The sequence below is a fragment of the Papaver somniferum genome, chromosome 4 (genome assembly GCF_003573695.1).
Source record: "Papaver somniferum cultivar HN1 chromosome 4, ASM357369v1, whole genome shotgun sequence".
Taxonomy (NCBI): Eukaryota; Viridiplantae; Streptophyta; class Magnoliopsida; order Ranunculales; family Papaveraceae; genus Papaver; species Papaver somniferum.
This window is the reverse complement of record NC_039361.1, coordinates 84,976,430-84,984,399: the sequence shown is the minus strand read 5'-3', so window position 1 is coordinate 84,984,399 and position 7,970 is coordinate 84,976,430.

Sequence of the window (7,970 nt, the reverse complement as noted above, 5' to 3'; positions counted from 1 at the left end):
ATACAAAAACTTGTAAATTTAAGAGGATGGTTCAAAAGAATACACAGAAGTATGGGTGACTGCTTAGTTTCATAGTAGGCTTGTTATCAATAACTCATAGTCTTCCAAAATTAAAGAATTAATAGATGTTACCTGGAACGCTAGAAACTGTTTAAAACATCTAATAATATACAAAAACTTGTAAATTTAAGAGGATGGTTCAAAAGAATACAGATAAGTATGGGTGACTGCTTTGTTTCATAGTAGGCTTGTTATCAATAACTCATAGTCCTCCAAAATTAAATAATTAATAGATGTTACCTGGAACGCTAGAAACTGTTTAAAACATCTAATAATATACAAAAACTTGTAAATTTAAGAGGATGGTTCAAAAGAATACAGAGAAGTATGGGTGACTGCTTTGTTTCATAGTAGACTTGTTATCAATAACTCATAGTCCTCCAAAATTAAAGAATTAATAGATGTTACCTGGAACGCTAGAAACTGTTTAAAACATCTAATAATATACAAAAACTTGTAAATTTAAGAGGATGGTTCAAAAGAATACACAGAAGTATGGTAGACTGCTTAGTTTCATAGTAGGCTTGTTATCAATAACTCATAGAACTCTAAAATTAAATAATTAATAGATGTCACCTGGAATGCTAGAAACAGTTTAAAACATCTAATAATATACAAAAATTGGTAAATTTAAGAGGATGGTTCAAAAGAATACAGAGAAGTATGGGTGACTGCTTTTGTTTCATAGTGGGCTTGTTATCAATAACTCGTAGTCCTCTAAAATTAAAGAATTAATAGATGTCACCGGGAATGCTAGAAACTGTTTAAAACATCTAATAATATACTAAAACTGGTAAATTTAAGAGGATGGTTCAAAGGAATACACAAAAATATAGGTGACTGCTTAGTTTCATTGTAGGCTTCTTTTCAATCACTAAAAGCCCTCTAAAATTAAGAATTAATAGATGTCACCTGGAACGCTAGAAACTGTTTAAAACATCTAATAATATACAAAAACTGGTAAATTAAGAGGATGGTTAAAAATAATACACAGAAGTATGGGTGACTGCTTAGTTCCCATAATGATTCCCTTCCTATCAATAACTCAGTCCTCTAAAATTAAAGAATTAATAGATGTCACCTGGAACGCTAGAAATTGTTTAAGACATCTAATAATATATTAAAACTGGTAATTTAAGGATGGTTCAAAATAACACACAGAAGTATAGGTGACTTCTTAATTTCACAGTATGCTTGTTATCAATAACTCATAGTCGACTAAAATTAAAGAATTAATAGATGTCACCTGGAACGCTAGAAACTGTTTAAACATCTAATAATATACAAAAACTGTAAATTTAAGAGGATGGTTCAAAAGAACAGAGTATGGGTGCTTTGTTTCATAGTAGGCTTGTTATCAATAACTCATAGACTCCAAAATTAAAGAATTAATAGATGTTACTGGAACGCTAGAAACTGTTTAAAACATCTAATAATATACAAAAACTTGTAAATTTAAGAGGATGGTTCAAAAGAATACACAGAAGTATGGGTGACTGCTTAGTTTCATAGTAGGCTTGTTATCAATAACTCATAGTCTCCAAAATTAAAGAATTAATAGATGTTACCTGGAACGCTAGAAACTGTTTAAAACATCTAATAATATACAAAAACTTGTAAATTTAAGAGGATGGTTCAAAAGAATACACAGAAGTATGGGTGACTGCTTAGTTTCATAGTAGGCTTGTTATCAAATAACTCATAGAACTCTAAAATTAAAGAATTAATTGTCCTGGAACGCTAGAAACTGTTTAAAAATCTAATAATACAAAAACTTGTAAATTTAAGAGGATGGTTCAAAAGAATACACAGAAGTATGGGTGACTGCTTTGTTTCATAGTAGGCTTGTTATCAATAACTCATAGTCTCCAAAATTAAAGAATTAATAGATGTTACCTGGAACGCTAGAAACTGTTTAAAACATCTAATAATATACAAAAACTTGTAAATTTAAGAGGATGGTTCAAAAGAATACACAGAAGTATGGGTGACTGCTTAGTTTCATAGTAGGCTTGTTATCAATAACTCATAGTCTCCAAAATTAAAGAATTAATTAGATGTTACCTGGAACGCTAGAAACTGTTTAAAACATCTAATAATACAAAAACTGTAAATTTAAGAGGATGGTTCAAAAGAATACAGAGAAGTATGGGTGACTGCTTTGTTCATAGTAGGCTTGTTATCAATAACTCATAGTCCTCCAAAATTAAAGAATTAATAGATGTTACCACTGGAACGTAGAAACTGTTTAAAACATCTAATAATATACAAAAACTTGTAAATTTAAGAGGATGGTTCAAAAGAATACAAGAAGTATGGGTGACTGCTTAGTTTCATAGTAGGCTTGTTATCAATAACTCATAGAACTCAAAATTAAATAATTAATAGATGTTACCTGGAATGCTAGAAACTGTTTAAAACATCTAATAATATACAAAAACTGGTAAATTTAAGAGGATGGTTAAAAAGAATACATAGAAGTATGGGTGACTGCTTAGTTTCATAGTAGGCTTGTTATCAATAACTCATAGTCCTCTAAAATTGAAGAATTCATAGATGTCATCTGGAATGCTTGAAACTGTTTAAAACATCTAGTAATATATTAAAACTGGTAAATTTAAGAGGATGGTTCAAAAGAATAAATTGAAGTACAGGTGAGTGCTTAGTTTCATAGTAGGCTTGTTATTAATAACTCATAGAACTCTTAAATTTAAGAATTGGATGCCACCTGGAACGATAGAAACTGTTTAAAACATCTAATAATATACAAAAACTGGTAAATACAAGAGGATGGTTCAAAAGAATACACAGATGTATAGGTGACTGCTTAGTTTCATAGTAGGCTTCTTATCAATAACTCATAGTCCTCTAAAATTAAAGAATTCATAGATGTCACCAGGAACGCTAGAAACTGTTTAAAACATCTAATAATATACAAAAATTGGTAAATTTAAGAGGACGGTTAAAAAGAATACACCGAAGTATGGGTGACTGCTTAGTTTCATAGTAGGCTTGTTATCAATAATTCATAGTCCTCCAAAATTAAATAATTAATAGATGTTACCTGGAACGCTAGAAACTGTTTAAAACATCTAATAATATATAAAAACTTGGAATTTTAAGAGGATGGTTCAAAAGAATACACAGAAGTATGGTAGACTTCTTAGTTTCATTGTAGGCTTGTTATCAATAACTCATAGTCCTCTAAAATTAAAGAATTAATAGATGTCACCCGGAATGCTAGAAACTGTTTAAAACATCTAATAATATACAAAAACTGGTAAATTTAAGAGGATGGTTCAAAAGAATACACAGATGTATGGGTGATGTGTAGTTTCATAGTAGTCTTGTTATCAATAACTCATAGTCCTCTAAAATTAAAGAATTAATAGATGTCACCTGGAACGCTAAAAACTGTTTAAAACATCTAATAATATACAAAAACTGGTAAATTTAAGAGGATGGTTCAAAAGAATACAGAGAAGTATGGGTGACTGCTTTGTTTCATAGTTTACTTGTTATCAATAACTCATAGTCCTCCAAAATTAAAGAATTAATAGATGTTACCTGGAACGCTAGAAACTGTTTAAAACATCTAATAATATACAAAAACTTGTAAATTTAAGAGGATGGTTCAAAAGAATACACAGAAGTATGGTAGACTGCTTAGTTTCATAGTAGGCTTGTTATAAATAACTCATAGAACTCTAAAATTAAAGAATTAATTGATGTCACCTGGAACGCTAGAAACTGTTTAAAACATCTAATAATATACAAAAACTGGTAAATTTAAGAGGATGGTTCAAAAGAATACAGAGAAGTATGGGTGACTGCTTAGTTTCATAGTAGGCTTGTTATCAATAACTCATAGTCCTCCAAAATTAAAGAATTAATAGATGTTACCTGGAACGCTAGAAACTGTTTAAAACATCTAATAATATACAAAAACTTGTAAATTTAAGAGGATGGTTCAAAAGAATACACAGAAGTATGGTAGACTGCTTAGTTTCATAGTAGGCTTGTTATCAATAACTCATAGAACTCTAAAATTAAATAATTAATAGATGTCACCTGGAATGCTAGAAACAGTTTAAAACATCTAATAATATACAAAAATTGGTAAATTTAAGAGGATGGTTCAAAAGAATACAGAGAAGTATGGGTGACTGCTTTTGTTTCATAGTAGGCTTGTTATCAATAACTCATAGTCATCCAAAATTAAAGAATTAATAGATGTTACCTGGAACGCTAGAAACTGTTTAAAACATCTAATAATATACAAAAACTTGTAAATTTAAGAGGATGGTTCAAAAGAATACAGAGAAGTATGGGTGACTGCTTAGTTTCATAGTAGGCTTGTTATCAATAACTCATAGTCTTCCAAAATTAAAGAATTAATAGATGTTACCTGGAACGCTAGAAACTGTTTAAAACATCTAATAATATACAAAAACTTGTAAATTTAAGAGGATGGTTCAAAAGAATACACAGAAGTATGGTAGACTGCTTAGTTTCATAGTAGGCTTGTTATCAATAACTCATAGAACTCTAAAATTAAAGAATTAATTGATGTCACCTGGAACGCTAGAAACTGTTTAAACATCGAATAATATACAAAAACTTGTAAATTTAAGAGGATGGTTCAAAAGAATACACAGAAGTATGGTAGACTTCTTAGTTTCATAGTAGGCTTGTTATCAATAACTCTTAGAACCCTAAAATTAGAGAATTAATTGATGTCACCTGGAACGCTAGAAACTGTTTAAAACATCTAATAATATACAAAAAATTGTAAATTTAAGAGGATGGTTCAAAAGAATACACAAAAGTATGGGTGACTGCTTCGTTTCATAGTAGGCTTGTTATCAATAACTCATAGAACTCTAAAATTAAAGAATTAATTGATGTCACCTGGAACGCTAGAAACTGTTTAAAACATCTAATAATATACAAAAACTTGTAAATTTAAGAGGATGGTTCAAAAGAATACACAGAAGTATGGGTGACTGCTTAGTTTCATAGTAGGCTTGTTATCAATAACTCATAGTCTTCCAAAATTAAAGAATTAATAGATGTTACCTGGAACGCTAGAAACTGTTTAAAACATCTAGTAATATACAAAAACTTGTAAATTTAAGAGGATGGTTCAAAAGAATACACAGAAGTATGGGTGACTGCTTAGTTTCATAGTAGGCTTGTTATCAATAACTCATAGTCTTCCAAAATTAAAGAATTATTAGATGTTACCTGGAACGCTAGAAACTGTTTAAAACATCTAATAATATACAAAAACTGTTAAATTTAAGAGGATGGTTGAAAAGAATACAGAGAAGTATGGGTGACTGCTTTGTTACATAGTAGGCTTGTTATCAATAACTCATAGTCCTCCAAAATTAAAGAATTAATAGATGTTACCTGGAACGTTAGAAACTGTTTAAAACATCTAATAATATACAAAAACTTGTAAATTTAATAGGATGGTTCAAAAGAATACAGAGAAGTATGGGTGACTGCTTAGTTTCATAGTAGGCTTGTTATCAATAACTCATAGAACTCAAAAATTAAATAATTAATAGATGTCACCTGGAATGCTAGAAATAGTTTAAAACATCTAATAATATACAAAAACTGGTAAATTTAAGAGGATGGTTCAAAAAATACAGAGAAGTATGGGTGACTGCTTTGTTTCATAGTAGGCTTGTTATCAATAACTCATAGTCCTCCAAAATTAAAGAATTAATAGATGTTACCTGGAACGCTAGAAACTGTTTAAAACATCTAGTAATATACAAAAACTTGTAAATTTAAGAGGATGGTTCAAAAGAATACACAGAAGTATGGGTGACTGCTTAGTTTCATAGTAGGCTTGTTATCAATAACTCATAGTCTTCCAAAATTAAAGAATTAATAGATGTTACCTGGAACGCTAGAAACTGTTTAAAACATCTAGTAATATACAAAAACTTGTAAATTTAAGAGGATGGTTCAAAAGAATACACAGAAGTATGGGTGACTGCTTAGTTTCATAGTAGGCTTGTTATCAATAACTCATAGAACTCAAAAATTAAATAATTAATAGATGTCACCTGGAATGCTAGAAACAGTTTAAAACATCTAATAATATACAAAAACTGGTAAATTTAAGAGGATGGTTCAAAAGAATACAGAGAAGTATGGGTGACTGCTTTGTTTCATAGTAGGCTTGTTATCAATAACTCATAGTCTTCCAAAATTAAAGAATTAATAGATGTTACCTGGAACGCTAGAAACTGTTTAAAACATCTAATAATATACAAAAACTTGTAAATTTAAGAGGATGGTTCAAAAGAATACACAGAAGTATGGGTGACTGCTTAGTTTCATAGTAGCCTTGTTATCAATAACTCATAGAACTCTAAAATTAAATAATTAATAGATGTCACCTGGAATGCTAGAAACAGTTTAAGACATCTAATAATATACAAAAACTTGTAAATTTAAGAGGATGGTTCAAAAGAATACACAGAAGTATAGGTCACTGCTTAGTTTCAAAGTAGGCTTGTTATCAATATCTCATAGTTCTCTAAAATTAAAGAATTAATAGATGTTACCTGGAACGCTAGAAACTGTTTAAAACATCTAATAATATACAAAAACTTGTAAATTTAAGAGGATGGTTCAAAAGAATACACAGAAGTATGGGTGACTGCTTAGTTTCATAGTAGGCTTGTTATCAATAACTCATAGTCTTCCAAAATTAAAGAATTAATAGATGTTACCTGGAACGCTAGAAACTGTTTAAAACATCTAATAATATACAAAAACTTGTAAATTTAAGAGGATGGTTCAAAAGAATACACAGAAGTATGGGTGACTGTTTTGTTTCATAGTAGGCTTGTTATCAATAACTCATATTCCTCCAAAATTAAAGAATTATTAGATGTTACCTGGAACGCTAGAAACTGTTTAAAACATCTAATAATATACAAAAACTGGTAAATTTAAGAGGATGGTTCAAAAGAATACAGAGAAGTATGGGTGACTGCTTTGTTACATAGTAGGCTTGTTATCAATAACTCATAGTCCTCCAAAATTAAAGAATTAATAGATGTTACCTGGAACGTTAGAAACTGTTTAAAACATCTAATAATATACAAAAACTTGTAAATTTAATAGGATGGTTCAAAAGAATACACAGAAGTATGGGTGACTGCTTAGTTTCATAGTAGGCTTGTTATCAATAACTCATAGAACTCAAAAATTAAATAATTAATAGATGTCACCTGGAATGCTAGAAACAGTTTAAAACATCTAATAATATACAAAAACTGGTAAATTTAAGAGGATGGTTCAAAAGAATACAGAGAAGTATGGGTGACTGCTTTGTTTCATAGTAGGCTTGTTATCAATAACTCATAGTCCTCCAAAATTAAAGAATTAATAGATGTTACCTGGAATGCTAGAAACTGTTTAAAACATCTAGTAATATACAAAAACTTGTAAATTTAAGAGGATGGTTCAAAAGAATACACAGAAGTATGGGTGACTGCTTAGTTTCATAGTAGGCTTGTTATCAATAACTCATAGTCTTCCAAAATTAAAGAATTAATAGATGTTACCTGGAACGCTAGAAACTGTTTAAAACATCTAATAATATACAAAAACTTGTAAATTTAAGAGGATGGTTCAAAAGAATACACAGAAGTATGAGTGACTGTTTTGTTTCATAGTAGGCTTGTTATCAATAACTCATAGAACTCTAAAATTAAATAATTAATAGATGTCACCTGGAATGCTAGAAACAGTTTAAAACATCTAATAATATACAAAAATTGGTAAATTTAAGAGGATGGTTCAAAAGAATACAGAGAAGTATGGGTGACTGCTTTTGTTTCATAGTAGGCTTGTTATCAGTAACTCATAGTCATCCA